Source organism: Diceros bicornis, chromosome 33, assembly GCF_020826845.1.
Source record: "Diceros bicornis minor isolate mBicDic1 chromosome 33, mDicBic1.mat.cur, whole genome shotgun sequence".
NCBI lineage: Eukaryota > Metazoa > Chordata > Mammalia > Perissodactyla > Rhinocerotidae > Diceros > Diceros bicornis.
This window is the reverse complement of record NC_080772.1, coordinates 34,201,205-34,215,666: the sequence shown is the minus strand read 5'-3', so window position 1 is coordinate 34,215,666 and position 14,462 is coordinate 34,201,205.

Below are 14,462 nucleotides of genomic sequence, written 5' to 3'. Positions count from 1 at the left end.
ATAGTAACATAACTAAATTAAAAATTTGACTGTCTCTGTCTTTCTATTTGTTTATAAAATAAAATTTAATGGGTTAGCGTGACACACAGAACCCTTCACTTTGAACCTTAATAACCTATCTGTCCTTTCCATCTCCATTTCATGTCTCCATGTTCATCTCCATGACATTTTCTATGTGAGACATACTCAATTATACATATATGTATATGTATATGTATATATATACACGCACACACATATATAGGATGAAGTTTCAAATATCATACTTCCCATAGTGTCTTTTCTTTGGGAAAGATAGGAATTTTTGTTCATTTGCTTGATTCAGTCCTACTCAGCCTTCAAGACGAAACTCAGGAATTGCCCTCCCTAGACCCCTGCTGGCTGGGTTAAGACAATGTCTTCTGTACTTTGCTATAATATCCTGTGCCTACTTGTATCACAGCAGTAGCCTCGTTGTATTGTAATTACCTGACTTCCTGTTTGTCTCCCTAAATCTATTAGCTCCTTGAGCATAGTCAGCACATCTTCCTCACAACTCCCTATGTCGTGCTCAGCACCTGATTCAGAGAGAACACAAGTATTTGTTCAACTTTTGTTTCGACTCAGTCTTCTCAGCTATAACATGTAGTTAATAACACTGCCTTAATATTATTATTCTGAAGTAAAATTGGCTAGTGTAAAGTAGACCGTGTGAAGTAAAACCACAAACCATTAGCTTTCCTTCCTACTGCCTGTTGAAGAAATAAAACCAAGGACTGGAGCACGAAGGGAAAAACTACATACCAGGCTGCCTAGATATAAGGATGAGTTAAACATTACAGAAAGAATATTAAGGATGCCATAGGTATATACCTTCCTGCATACTGGATGCTGTTCTCTCTGAGAAACTAAACAAATGGAGGCAGATTCTTTGGACGCTCCATTAACTTTTGTAGCCAGTTCCTAATGTGCTTGCAGTCCTGGTCCATCAACAGTCCACATTCTATGTAAGGATAAAGCTGGATTAGGAGGGCATCAACATAGGTGTTACTAAATCATGTATTTTTTCATCATTAGAATTCTTTCTGTGTTTGTTTCACTTATATGTGGTACCTTTATATTTACTTTGTTATATTTAAGTGAGAAAGCCTGTCTCTCAAGATGTTTTTAGATCTTGATTCTTAAAAGGCAAGGAATATTACCATTTTAGGGAGAGGCATATCTGTGATCTGGAGATGATATAAAAGTTAGACTTTTTGCAATTGTTTTTTTCTTAGTTATTCAGGATAATGTATTTGGAATGTCAAATAGCACTTAAAAATGGGGGAAGTATTTGGGTTTCTCAAGGTAAGTGTTATGGACTGAATGTTTGTCCTCCACCCCCTCAAATTATATTTTGAAATCCTAACCCTCAGTGTGATGGTATTAGGAGGTGGGGGCCTTTGGGAGGTAATAAGTTATGAGGGTAGTGTCCTCATGAATGTGATTAATGGCCTTATAAAGGGGACCCCAGAGAGCTCTCTGGATCTTTTTCCACCACGTGAAGACACAACGAGAAGTCAGGTCTGCAAACGGGAAGAGGGCTCTCATCAGAACACCATCATGCTAACACTCTGATCTTGGGCTTGCCAGCCTCCAGAACAGTGAGGAATAAATTTCCGCTGTTTATAAGCCCCTCAGTCTGTGGTATTCTGTTACAGCAGCCTGAACTGACTAAACAGAAAGGTTGCTTAAAACAAGTTTAGAAACACTATTTTTGACATATGTCATAGCCTTAGAGGATCATACCCGGAGTTGTCATCCAGCTTTGGAAATCACATCCTAAGAGGTGAGAATGTGGAGAGAAACTAGAATATGTGTAAATAAAAGTATCTAGAATAAGAAATGTAATCACTTTGTATTCACAAATTACACAAATATGATTTCCTTTTTTTTAAGAAATTAAGACATTTTTAGAGTGGTTTTATGTTCACAGCAAAATTGAGGGGAAAATACACAGATTTCCATATATCCTTGGCCCCTACACATGGGGCCCCTACACATTAACAACATCCTCCCCCAGAGTGGTGCATTTATTGCAGTTGATGAACCTATGTTGATATACCATAATTACTCAAAGTCCAAAGTTTACCTTTGGGTTCACTCTTGCTGGTGTACATTCTATGGGTTTGTATAAAAGCATAATAACACGTATCCATTATTATGGTATCATACAGAGTATTTTCACTGCCTTAAATATTGTCTATGCCCTGCCTATTCCACACTTTCCAACCATTGGCAACACCGATCTGTTTATTATCTTCATAGTTTTGCATTTTCCAGAATGTAATGTAATTGGAATCATACAGTGTGTAGTCTTTTAAGATTGATTGCTTTCATTCATTAATATGAATTTAGGGTTCCTCTTTGTCTTTCCATGGCTTGATAGCTTATTTCTTTTTAGTGCTGTATAATATTCCATTGTCTGGATGTACCACAGTTTATCTATTCACCTACTGAACGTCGTGTTGGTTTCTTCCAAGTTTTGGCAATTATGAATAAAGTTTCTATAAGTATCCACGTGCAGGTTTTTTGAATGAACATAAGCTTTCAACTCCTTTGGGAAAATAACGAAGAGAATGATTGTTGGATTGTATGGTAAGAGTACAATATTCCCATACTGGTTGATTGGTTGACTCTGAAGATGTGGCACCTGTGAACTTGGAAGGCCAACTAAGGGACTTGAGCATCTGCAGATTTTGGTATCTGCAGGGGCTCCTGGAACCAATCCCCCTTGCATACTGAGGGATGAATCTATGTTAGTTTCATAAGAAACCACCAAACTGTCTTCCAAAGTGGCTATACCATTTTGCATTCCCACCAACAATTCATGAGAGTTTCTTTTCTCCACATCCTCACCAGCACTTGGTGATGTCGGTGTTCCAGATTTTGGCCATTCTATGTAGTATGTAGTAGCTCATTGTTGTTTTAATCTGCATTTTCCTGATGCCAAGTGAGGTAGAGCATCTATTCATATGCTTATTTGCAATCTATATATCTTTCTTAGTGAGGTGTCTATTAAATTCTTTGGCCCATTTTTAAAATTTTAAAATGGATTGTTTGTTTTCTTATTGTTGAGTTTTAAGAGTTCTTTGTGTATTTTGGATTACAGTCCTTTGCATGTATTTTCTCCTAGTCTGTGGCTTGTTTTTTCATTCTCTTGATATTGCCTTTCACAGAGTGGAAGTTATTAATTTTAATGAAGTCCAGCCTATCAGTTATTTCTTTTATGGATTGTGCCTTTGGTGTTGTATTTAAGAAAGCATCACTACACTCAAGGTCATGTAGGTTTTCTCCTAGTATCTTCTTGGAGTTTTATAGTGTTGCATTTTATATTTAGGTCTATGATCCATTTTGAGTTAATTTTGTGAAGGGTATAATGTCTGTGTCTAGATTTATTTATTTGTTTATTTTGGCGTATGGATACCCAGTTGTTCCAGTAGCACTTCTTGAAAAGACTATCTTTACTCCATTGTATTGCCTTTGTTCCTTTGGTCAAATTCCAATTTTTAGCATATCTCTTACCATCCATGAGTCCTCCAAGTTCATAAAGAATGACTTGTGATAGTGCTAAATAATTATCTGTAACTTTAACATCTATTTAAAACACTGCTTCATAGTGTCATAATCTTTAAGAATATCCTGCCACTATGTTGAGGATGGGGGAAGTATAATCATTTAATTAAATATATTTCATATCTTTCTAATATTTTAAATTTTATAATTATGTACATTTTATCATCTTTATCAAAAACCAGGGGGTTTGAATTTGACATAGCACATTGAGAAGTAAACAAAAACATCTGGAGAAACTGAGAAAAAAATTTATGATTTTAATAAAAAACCTCAACAATAATATTCACTCATACGTTAATTTTATAAAGAATACATAGAAGAAAACACAACTATAGTCTGTGAAATATCAAAGAACACAGGATATGATTAACATTTCATTTGATATTATTTTAATAATTTATATACATTTGTTTATATAAGGTATATTGAAATTTTCTCTTCTGATTTCACTTTAAAATTAAATTCTTCTATGATTCTGACCATCAAAAGAATTATTATCAAGTTTATTTACTTCAGAAAACTAGATATTTTTGGCAAGTGAACAAAAAAATCTCAAGTTCAACAATATTGGTGCTAAATAAGAACATCCAGCTATCTTGCATTAAGCTTGTGTTCTAGTTTCCTATTTAGTAGATTATTTAAGCTTTAAAAACTTTTTCTGTGTGTAACTACATTTAGAATTTATTTTTATGAAAATGTAAGTGCATCTTTTGTGCATCTTCTCCTTAATGTTTCCCTAGTTACAAATGTTGTCAAATCATTGCCCTTTAAGCAACCACGGAAAGGTTGGCAACCCTCCAACCTAATTTTGAACGTCTTAATTATTTTCTAATAAAGCAAGAGGGCCATGGTCTCAAAGAAGAAGGTAGTACAGCTTCTATGTCTAAAACATGCTCCAGTGAGGCATCTAAACCTGGGGTTGGGGCCGCCAAGAGTAGGGCCCAAAGAGCTGCCACAAACAGCAGAACCAAAGTGCAAAAGGAGAACAGCCTCTTCTTGGAAGGCAGAACTCATTTTCAGTTTGTTTTTTTCTTCGACACCAAAGATATAATAATTTTTAAAATGTTCTCTGGGTTGCTGTCTAATTGTTCCCTCCCCTTTAATTTGTAAACTGATTTAACCTGGGCTCTCAAGACACAGAACGATTTTCTGAGCCATCGGTGCGATTACCTATCAGAGTTTGAAATTGTTTATAAAATGACATTGCTTAAAAAGGCAATTCTTTTCAAAATTAAAGGAGCTCAAGATAATAATCATAACAGTCGTCTAAGGGCACAATGTAAGGTCCAGTACTTGTAACCTCTAGGGCAAAATAACATCAGGTACAGAAGGTACAGAATTCACCATTTTTGTGTGTAAGTAGAAACACTTTCTAGAAGAGTAAATTATTTTTTCCTCATAGTCATTGTTGGGTAATAAAAAGACAAAGATACGATGATTAAAATGACTTTTTATACTCAAAAAAATCACAAAATTTTTAAAGTTTAAGAATAATTGCTATCAGTATTAGTAATGACATAGTGTCACGGTCACATATGGGTGCACCTACGTTCTTTAGTGTCACCAGGAAATGTCGTTTAATATTAGTAATCAGATGCTCTAGCTAGTGGTTTTCAAAATTAGGACTTTATTACTTGAACATTTATAAAACACTTGATCTTTAACTAGATCATCATCACAACATTTTTAAGCACAGCAGACAATACAATTTTTAAATTTATATAGAACACGGAATATTTGTGTATCATAATTGTGTGACTATTTTATTAATTTTGATTTCTTGCAGTCTCATTAAAATTAATTTTTTGCATCATTTAATTAAATTTAGTTTGTTAAAAATCAACCATTTTTCTGAGATAATGGACTAGTTTTATTCAATCATATCTTTGCAAGGTACTTTTTACTTTCCACTTTCTAAACTTCGTCTTTTCTTTTAAATTGGTTTTTGTTTGACCTCAGTGAATGAAGCAGGCAAAGTAGTCTCACTGTGCAGTGACATCTTTATGTCACATGAAGCTCTAAATAATTTAAGGTAGTGCAGAAGGAATTATAATCCCTTCTACTCCGTCTCAGAATTGTGAGTCCAGTTGTTGCAGAAAGCTTTTGGGAGATTGTTGAATTTGACTTTAGGGCTGAATTGTCTTCCCCTTAATTATGGTTTATGCCTCTTTTCAGCGGTACCTGGAGGTCTGAAGGTTTGAGGTCCCTAGTAAAAAGCATTATGCCTGCCACCATGTCAGGCCTCAAAATGATTCTCAGTGAACAGAGGACTAAAGTAATTAAAAGAAAGTATGGAGCTTTACAAAGTAAAGCCTTATGCCAAATGCTTCTAAATCTGTAAGAAGAGCCACTGAAATGAGCATTCTGACACTGATCATACACCAAGGACCTAACCTCTGCGCGTGGGTTAGAAGATTTGTGTCCCAAGTGGAAACGTCTGACCACTACTGGGAAGATGGTCTCTCTTTATTCCACTGAAGTCAGAATGTGGCCCTAAAATTTATGGCTAGTAGCTTTTGTTTAGTAAAGATGTTAGCTGGAAAACTAGTGTGCACTTGTATCAGTAATGTGGATATTCATCAATGTGCAGACAAATTGCCATTAAATGTTCACAGCTTAGAGACCCATGAGATTATCTCCTACTTGTCATTTAAGAATAAGCAATCACTCAGAGTACATATATTAGCTAAGGCAAAGGTAAGTATCCCTATTAAAATCAAGAATTGAGGTGATTCAGTGAGAAGTTTAATTTTCTGTGAGGGGTATTCTATTTCCAGTTTGTCTTTACTCCTTTGGGGAAACCCATCTTAAATCCAGGCCTCCTTGCTAGACCGCCTCTACTTCGATGGGTCTTGAACTCCAGCTTGTGTTTCTCCAGTTCTGTAAGGTGGCTACAAGGGCTGCTCAGATTCCCAGATGTCCGTCCTGCGATTCGTAGGAGGGCAAGGACCCTGAGAGGAGGGTTAGCCCCAAATACTGGTCTCACAAATCTGTGCTTCACGTTTCTTCGGGGTTTTCACATTTTTGGACATGGCTAAATTGGTTCTTTCTGATGCCTTCAACTGTATATACTTAACTCTGACTTTTCTTTATTTTTGGTGGTGGGGTTGATCAAATGTAAGCTAAAAAACTCTTATATTCAGCACTAATAATATTATGAAGATAATATCTTAATTTCTTCTAAAAGTTTTTCTTTTCCTATTTTTGTTTTTAGTTAAAGCTGGAGTTTATGTTTTTCTTTAACATGGTATGAGATAAGGGTATATTTTAATCTCTTTCCATACGGACCTCCAATTAAACAAGCACATTTTATTGAATAATTCATCTTTTTTTCCTCTGATGTGTAATGCTTCCACTGTCATACACAAAGTTCCCATTAAACTGTAGGTTTGCATCTGTTTTCTTTATCCAGTTTCATTAGTCTAATGATCTCTTACAGTTTGAAATACTCCATCTTTTGTCTTAAAATAGAATAGAGACAATTTTTTATCTTAAAAATGTCTTGGCTGTTATTGGCTCTATGTTATATAAATTTTAGGGAGATATTTTCAAATTTTGTGAAAAACACTGAGTTTTATTGGGCTGCATTGAATTAACAGAATAATTTTGAGAGAACCTAAGATATTGAATATTTTCATCTATAAGCAGTGTAGAAAATTTGCCATTTATTTAATTCAATAAATGTAAACAATTTTGTCCATAGGCTTCATGCTTATTTTTGATTAGAATTATTATTAGGTAACATTTTTTCAACTATAAATGAGATTTTTTTTTTAGTAGACTTTCTTTTGTAGAACTTTATACATTTACAGAAAAGCAGAAGATTTAATTGAATACAGCACACCCAATTCCCTACATTATTAACATCTTATATTTGTATGGTCTGTTTGTTAGTATTAATGAACTATATTGATACATTATAATTAACTAAAGTCCATATTCTATTCAGATTCCTTACTTTTTATCCAACATAATTTTCTGTTTCAAGATTCCTTCCAGAGCCCCGCATTACATTTAGCTGTCATGTCTCCTTAGGTGCGTCTTGGCTGTGACAGTTTCTCAGACTTCCTTAGTTTTTCATGACTTTGACAGTTTTGAGTACCAAATAGGCATTTTGTACAATATTCCTCAATTTGGATTAGTTTGAGGTTTTTCTCATGATTAGGCTAGGGTCATAGGTTTTTAGTAAGAATACCAAAGAAGTGAAGCTCATTTCTCCTAACATAACAAGAGTACATGTTGTCAACATTACTTATCACTTATCGTGTTTCCCTTAATCACCTGGCCGGGGTAGTATTTGCCAAGTTTCTCTACTGTAAATTTATTTTTTTTCTCTTTTTTTCATAGTCTCCTCTTTGGACACAAGTAACTAAACACAGTCAACTCTCCATTGTATATTTACCACATTTTATTAATCCATTCATCAGTTGATGGACATCTGGTCTGTTTCCACTTTTCCACTATTATGAATAAAGCTACTATGTACACTGGTGTGCAAATTTGTTTTTATTTCTCTTCAGTATATACCTAGCAATGCACATGCTGGTTCACAGTGTCTGTATGTTTAACCTTTTGAGAAACTTCTGGATAGTTTTTCAAAAGTGGCTGCATCATTTTACATTTCCTTTTTTTTTATTTTTATTTTTTGGTGAGGAAGATTAGCCCTGAGCTAACACCCATTGCCAATCTTCCTCTTTTTGCTGAGGAAGACTGGCCCTGGGCTAACATCAGTCCCTATCTTCTTCTACTTTATATGTGGGATGAATGCCACAGCATGGCTTGATAAGTGGTGCATAGGTCCACACCTGAGATCTGAACCTGTGAACCCCAGGCCACCGAAGTGGAGCCCACGAACTTAACCACTACATCACTGGGCCAGCCCCTGAGCTACATTTCTGTAAGATGTCTATGTGTTCTCCAATTTCTCCATAGCCTTGCCTCCATCTGTTATTATCTCTTTTTGCTTATATCAATCCTAGTGGATGTGAAGGGGTATCTCATTGTGGTTTTCATTAGCAAGTACCTAACAATTAATGTTGCTAAGCATTTTTTATGTGCTTATCATCCAGTTGTATATTTTCTTTGGAGAAATGTCTACTTAGATCCTTTGTCCATTTTATATTTGGGTTGTCTTTTTTATTGTTTAGTTATAAGAATTATTTATATTATAAATACAAATTCCGTAACGTATTATAAATATTCCTATATTTGAAAACATATTCTTCCATTTTTCTGCATTGCCTTTTCACTTTCTTGATTATATCCTTTGAAACAAAAGTTTTTAAGTTTGATGAAGTCCAATTTATCTGCTTTTTATTTTGTCCCTTGTGTTTTTGGTGATATCTGTGAAGACTGCCTATCCCAAGGACATAAAAATTAATTACTATATTTTCTTCCAAGACTTTTATAGTTTTGGCTCTTATATTTATGTTTATGATTCACTTTCAGTTCATTTTTGTGTATGGCAGGAGGAAGGGGTCCAATTTTATTATTTTGCGTGTTAACATCCAGTTGTTCTAGCACCATTTGTTGAAAAGACTATTCTTTTTGAATGACTCGTCTTGAGACTCTTGTCAAAATTTCACTGACCATTATTGTAAGATTTTATTCTGAACTCCTAGTTCTGTTCCACTGATATTTCTATCTCTATCTACCTATCTATATCTATCTATCCTTATGCCAGAACCACACATTCTTGATCACTGTAGCTTCATTATAATAAGTTTTTAAATTGAGAAGTGTGAGTCCTCCAATTTTGTTCTTTTTCAATATCATTTTGGCTTTCTGAAGATTGTGTTTCATTTCCTAAGTTTTAGGATCACCTTGTCAATTTCTGCAAAAAAAAAACCCTGCTGGGATTTTGATAGAGATTGCATTCACTTTATAGATCAATTTGGGGAATATTGCTGTCTTAACAATATTAAGTTTCCTGATACATGAACATGGGTATTCTTTCCACTTATTTGAGTCTTTTTAAATCTCTTTCAGCAGTGTCTTATAGTTTTCAGGTTATAAGCTTTGCACTTGTTAAGTTTATTCCTAAGTGTTTTATTTTTTGATGCCATTGTAAATGAAATTGTTTCTTGATTTCATTTTTTGATTGTTCATTGATACTGTATAGAAATATAATTGATTTTTTTGTTTGTTTGTTTTGGTGAGGAAGACTAGCCCTGAGCTAACATCTGTTGCCAATCCTCCTCTTTTTGCTGAGGAAAATTCCCCCTGGACCAACATCTGTGCCCACCTTCCTCCACTTTATATGTGGGATGTCTGCCACAGCGTGGCTTGAGTAGCGTAGTGTAGATCCATGCCTGGATCCGAACCTGCGAACCCCGGCACGCGGAAGTGAAGGGCACGAACTTAACCACTATGCCAGTGGGCTGGCCCATACAATTGATTTTTGTATGTTGATCTTGTATCCTGCATCCCTGATGAGCTTGTTTATTAGTTCTAAAAATTTTTTAGTGGGCCCTTAGATATTTTATATACAAGATCATGTCATCTGTAAATAAAGATAGTTTTATTTAACTCTATTCTGAAAAGGCATTATTACTCCCACTATAAAGTAGAGAAAATTGAGAATTACAGGACTGATATGAATACTAACAAATGGCACAACAACATGGACGCATTTAATTGAGATCACAGTCATTCTTCTTTATGAATCTCTCGTATAATACTTTGAAGAAGAAATACTATAATACTTTAAGGTCCATGAAAAGAGTCTCACTCTTAGAAAAGAATACATTGATTCTCCACTGTATGCCCCTGCTTCAGTCATTCATAATTTGGTTAAAGTTGCAACATCTTTATTATGTTAAGAGTAGAGAGTACACATCATTCATAACCATTTCTTCTACTACTATGCCCATTAAACAACAACTCCCCATTCCTCCCTTATCCCAGCCCCTGGGAAGCACTCTTCTTCTTTCTGTCTCTGTTAACCTGATTATTCTAGGTACTTCATATAAATGGAATCATACAGTATTTGTCTTTTTTGTGACTGGCTTATTTCACTTAGCATAGTGTCCTCAAGGTTCACTCATGTTGTATCATGTATCAGAATTTCCTTTATTTTTAATGCTGAATAATATTCGTTGTATGTGTATATCATATTGTTTGTTCATTCATTTGTCATTGGACACTTAAGTTACTTCCACATTTTGGCTATTTTGAATAATGTTACTATAAGCATGGGTGTAGCACTTAAACTTTACTTTCAATTCTTTTGAGTATATACACAGAAGTGGAATTGTTATATCATATGGTAATTATATTTTTAATTTATTGAGGAACTCCCATACTGTTTTCTATAGTAGCTGCACCATTTTACATTCTCACCAACAGTGGAAAAAGTTCTAATTTCTCTATATTATATTATTATTTTCTGGGTTTTTTTTTTTTGATAGAGTTTTTGTTTCCAAGATAAAAAGAGTTCTGGAAATTGTTTGCACAACAATGTCAATATACTCAGCACTTCTGAACCGTAAACTTAAGAATGGTTAAGACGATAAATTTTACGTTATGCATATTTTACCACAATTAAAAAAAGTTAAAAAGGTGAAAAATACAATACTTTGATAAAAAATGTGAAACAAATGTTAAAAATTACCAAAGTTAGAAAAAAAGTCGTCAAAAATTATTGCCCTTACAGATATCATAATAGATAATATTTTCTAGATGAGACCCTTATTGGTATTATATAATTGCATTTCTATTTTTCATGAAATCTTTTTTCTTCTAGAAATAATAAATATTCCCTTTTTAAAATGTTTTAATATTTTTATCTTCTCTCACTTCAAACATATCACAGTACTCACTTTCAGTTTTTGCAACCTCATTCTCGATTTATTATGTTACTTATTTTGTATAAACATTAAAGCCAGTCATTACCAAACATTTTTCATCTATGTGACAATTTTGGATAGACTGATTTTTAGTGTTTTGACAAATAGTTCATTAACCCTATATCCATAAAGAGCATTGGTGTGCAGAAGGAATAATTTTCAAATGTCTCTAGATTTGTATATTCAGATAGTCAATCCTAAAAATATGGGCATATATTTTTCACTATTCACATAATTCAAAGTGAACTTCACTTCAAGGTCACTCTGTTCTGATATTTGACTTAGAAATAATCATTTTCTGTATATATGTCCTACATATTGCTGCAGCATACACCTACAATCTTTAAAAAGTATAGAATGAATAACAACATTCTAAGAAAGAGGGTAACGGGTGTTTAACTTGAAACTTGATTACATTTCCTTCAGTATAAAGTATAAAGTATATAATCAGTGGCTCTTAGATTAGATATGGTCTTTTCATTATATTTTATTGCTATTGTTATTATTATACCTCCAGTATGTGCAGCCATTATTGCTTGTGAAATGTTTTTAAAATAATCTTATGAGTGGGGGAATATTAATATGAAAATGGGACAGAAACTTGGAATAGTTGATATACCTGCCTCAACTCAAGTAATTTGCAAGAGACTGGACCTGGTTTTGAACTAGTTACCCGATAAGGCTGTTAATGCCTATTGTAAGTTATATACAGGAAAGAGACTTGGCCATTCAAATATAGATTTATTTTCTTTAGTTCCAAAGCAAGGAGCAGTATGTGGAGGTAGACCTATATAATATTAAAAATAAAATTGAGAACTATGAAATATTAAAAAATATATTTCCTCTTTTAACCCAGAGTGTTTAACTACATTTAAGCAAAGCACCTTCTGGACAAATATGCCTTAAACTATATGATGAGAGACTTGACAGCAGCGATTTTTGTAATCTTTATTCAAACCACGTACGAAAACTGCATTAGATACTCAATAACTACTTGCTGAAGTAATTTATGATAAATGGATATAGAACATTGAATGATAGCCACCAAAGGCTCAGACAACATTATTGTTTAAAGGAAAGTTAATAAAGTTAAACACCACATAGTATTATTCCTGGTGGCTGGCCATATCATGGCCAATTCTTTTTATAGTCAGTGACTAAGTGTCAAAAGCAACAATACAATCTTTTATGAAAATTTATTATCTGATAGTGAGCAAAAACCATGTTATTCCCAAATACAACATAGAGTGAAAATATATTAAAGAACTTTCATTGTATTAATTAACAAGAATATCTCACATTATTGACTATTAACAGAAAGTACTAAAGAAACATTGGTGCAATCTGAAACACATCTTTAGAAACATGGCAGGCTCAGAAGCAGTGAGTGAAGAGTCAACATTACACTTTAATGACAGGTTCATGCAAGAGTAAGTACAGTCCAAACTAAAGCACACTTTTCTTTGACATTGTTTGTAGAGTGGCCTTATTATTCTGTTACAATTTTACAAAGAAAGCCCAATCAATGACTTTGATATCTTCATGAACACAGAAATCTATATTTCATAGTTACCAGGATTTCAAAAGAATTCCTCTTCTGAAATCTGGAGTACGGTATGAGGAAAACGTATTTTCTTTGGGCAGAGATCGTTTCTCTCCCGGGTCCTGCTTGCATATTTAGGGGTATCGTGTAGCGGAAAGCACACAACAAGTCTATCTGAAGGCTTGTGTTCTGATTCCAGCCCATCCACTAACTAGCTTTGTCAATTTATAACACTAAAAAAAGAAGTATATGACCTTTCCTGTAACTTCAAAATTTTAAATCTCAAGATTGTCTTTGTATGATATACCCTAAATTTGTATTCAAACTGTCTGATTGTATGATGTGCAGCATAAATATGTTTCATGTGTGTGCATGTGTTACTTTTATACTGACCAGTGATCACTACAGAACAGATATTTTCATTGCACAAACATACACAGACTTCCCAAACAATAGTGTTCTGAGTTGAGAGTCAATGCTGATAGAAATCCTCGTCTTTGCTCTCGTTCTGCCCTTCAATTTTGCAATTTATTGGATCTCTCTTTTCTGCTGCCTCAAAGAGAATCTTGAAGGCTGCTGATCGGAGAAAAGACATCCAGAGAAGACCAGAAGCACACAACGTCCTGCTGCTAGATGTTTAGCAATGCTTCAACCTTAGCTCCTTAAATTCTACAGATATTTAGGAAGGTTTCAAAACCATTGTCTATATTACATAAAACGTGATGCTAAGAACAAATGCCAATGAATGTATTTAGATGCTCTCACAACAGTTAACGGCAGGGTGTATTGTTAATGTTGGGCGAGATATTACAAACTATGAAGGAAAATAATGATTTAGTTGTCAGAAAATCACAATATTGTTTACATTCAAATAGTGAGAAATCATAAGTAATAACAGAAATGGAATGTCGAATGTAAAGGAAACGCCTAAACACTTTGATCACAGTTACAAATAAACTGCTGTCCCCCCGTCCCCCCCCCCCCCCCCCCGCATCCTCCTCTGGGCCTCAGGCATAGCTGTGAGCATCATTATAATTGGGGTGGATATGGGTGGTAATACATTTATTCTTTTTTTTTTTGAGGGAAGTGAGGAGAAACAGAAGGAATCATTTTTAAGATAATTTTTTGAATAATCTTAAAACTTAAAAAATTATTTTCTAATTAAAATTAAGCTATATATTAGCCTGTTAATCAAATAAAAAGAAAATTATAATGGAAAAACAAGTTCACAATTGTTATTAATAGTATCACTCCATTGATATTTATCTAATTTACCTGGCTATTTGACTGTAGCCTGAGAATTCACATAAACTTTGCATCTTCACAATTGGTATTGATCATGGAAAGACTGATTTAGCTACAGCGATTGGTACCGACTGCTAATATAACTGAAACGCCTGTGCTGGTCATGATTCTGGTTGCTTTGGCCTCTGTGTAGGCATAAAAAAGATGAGCTCTTCAGTGTTTTTTAAATAATA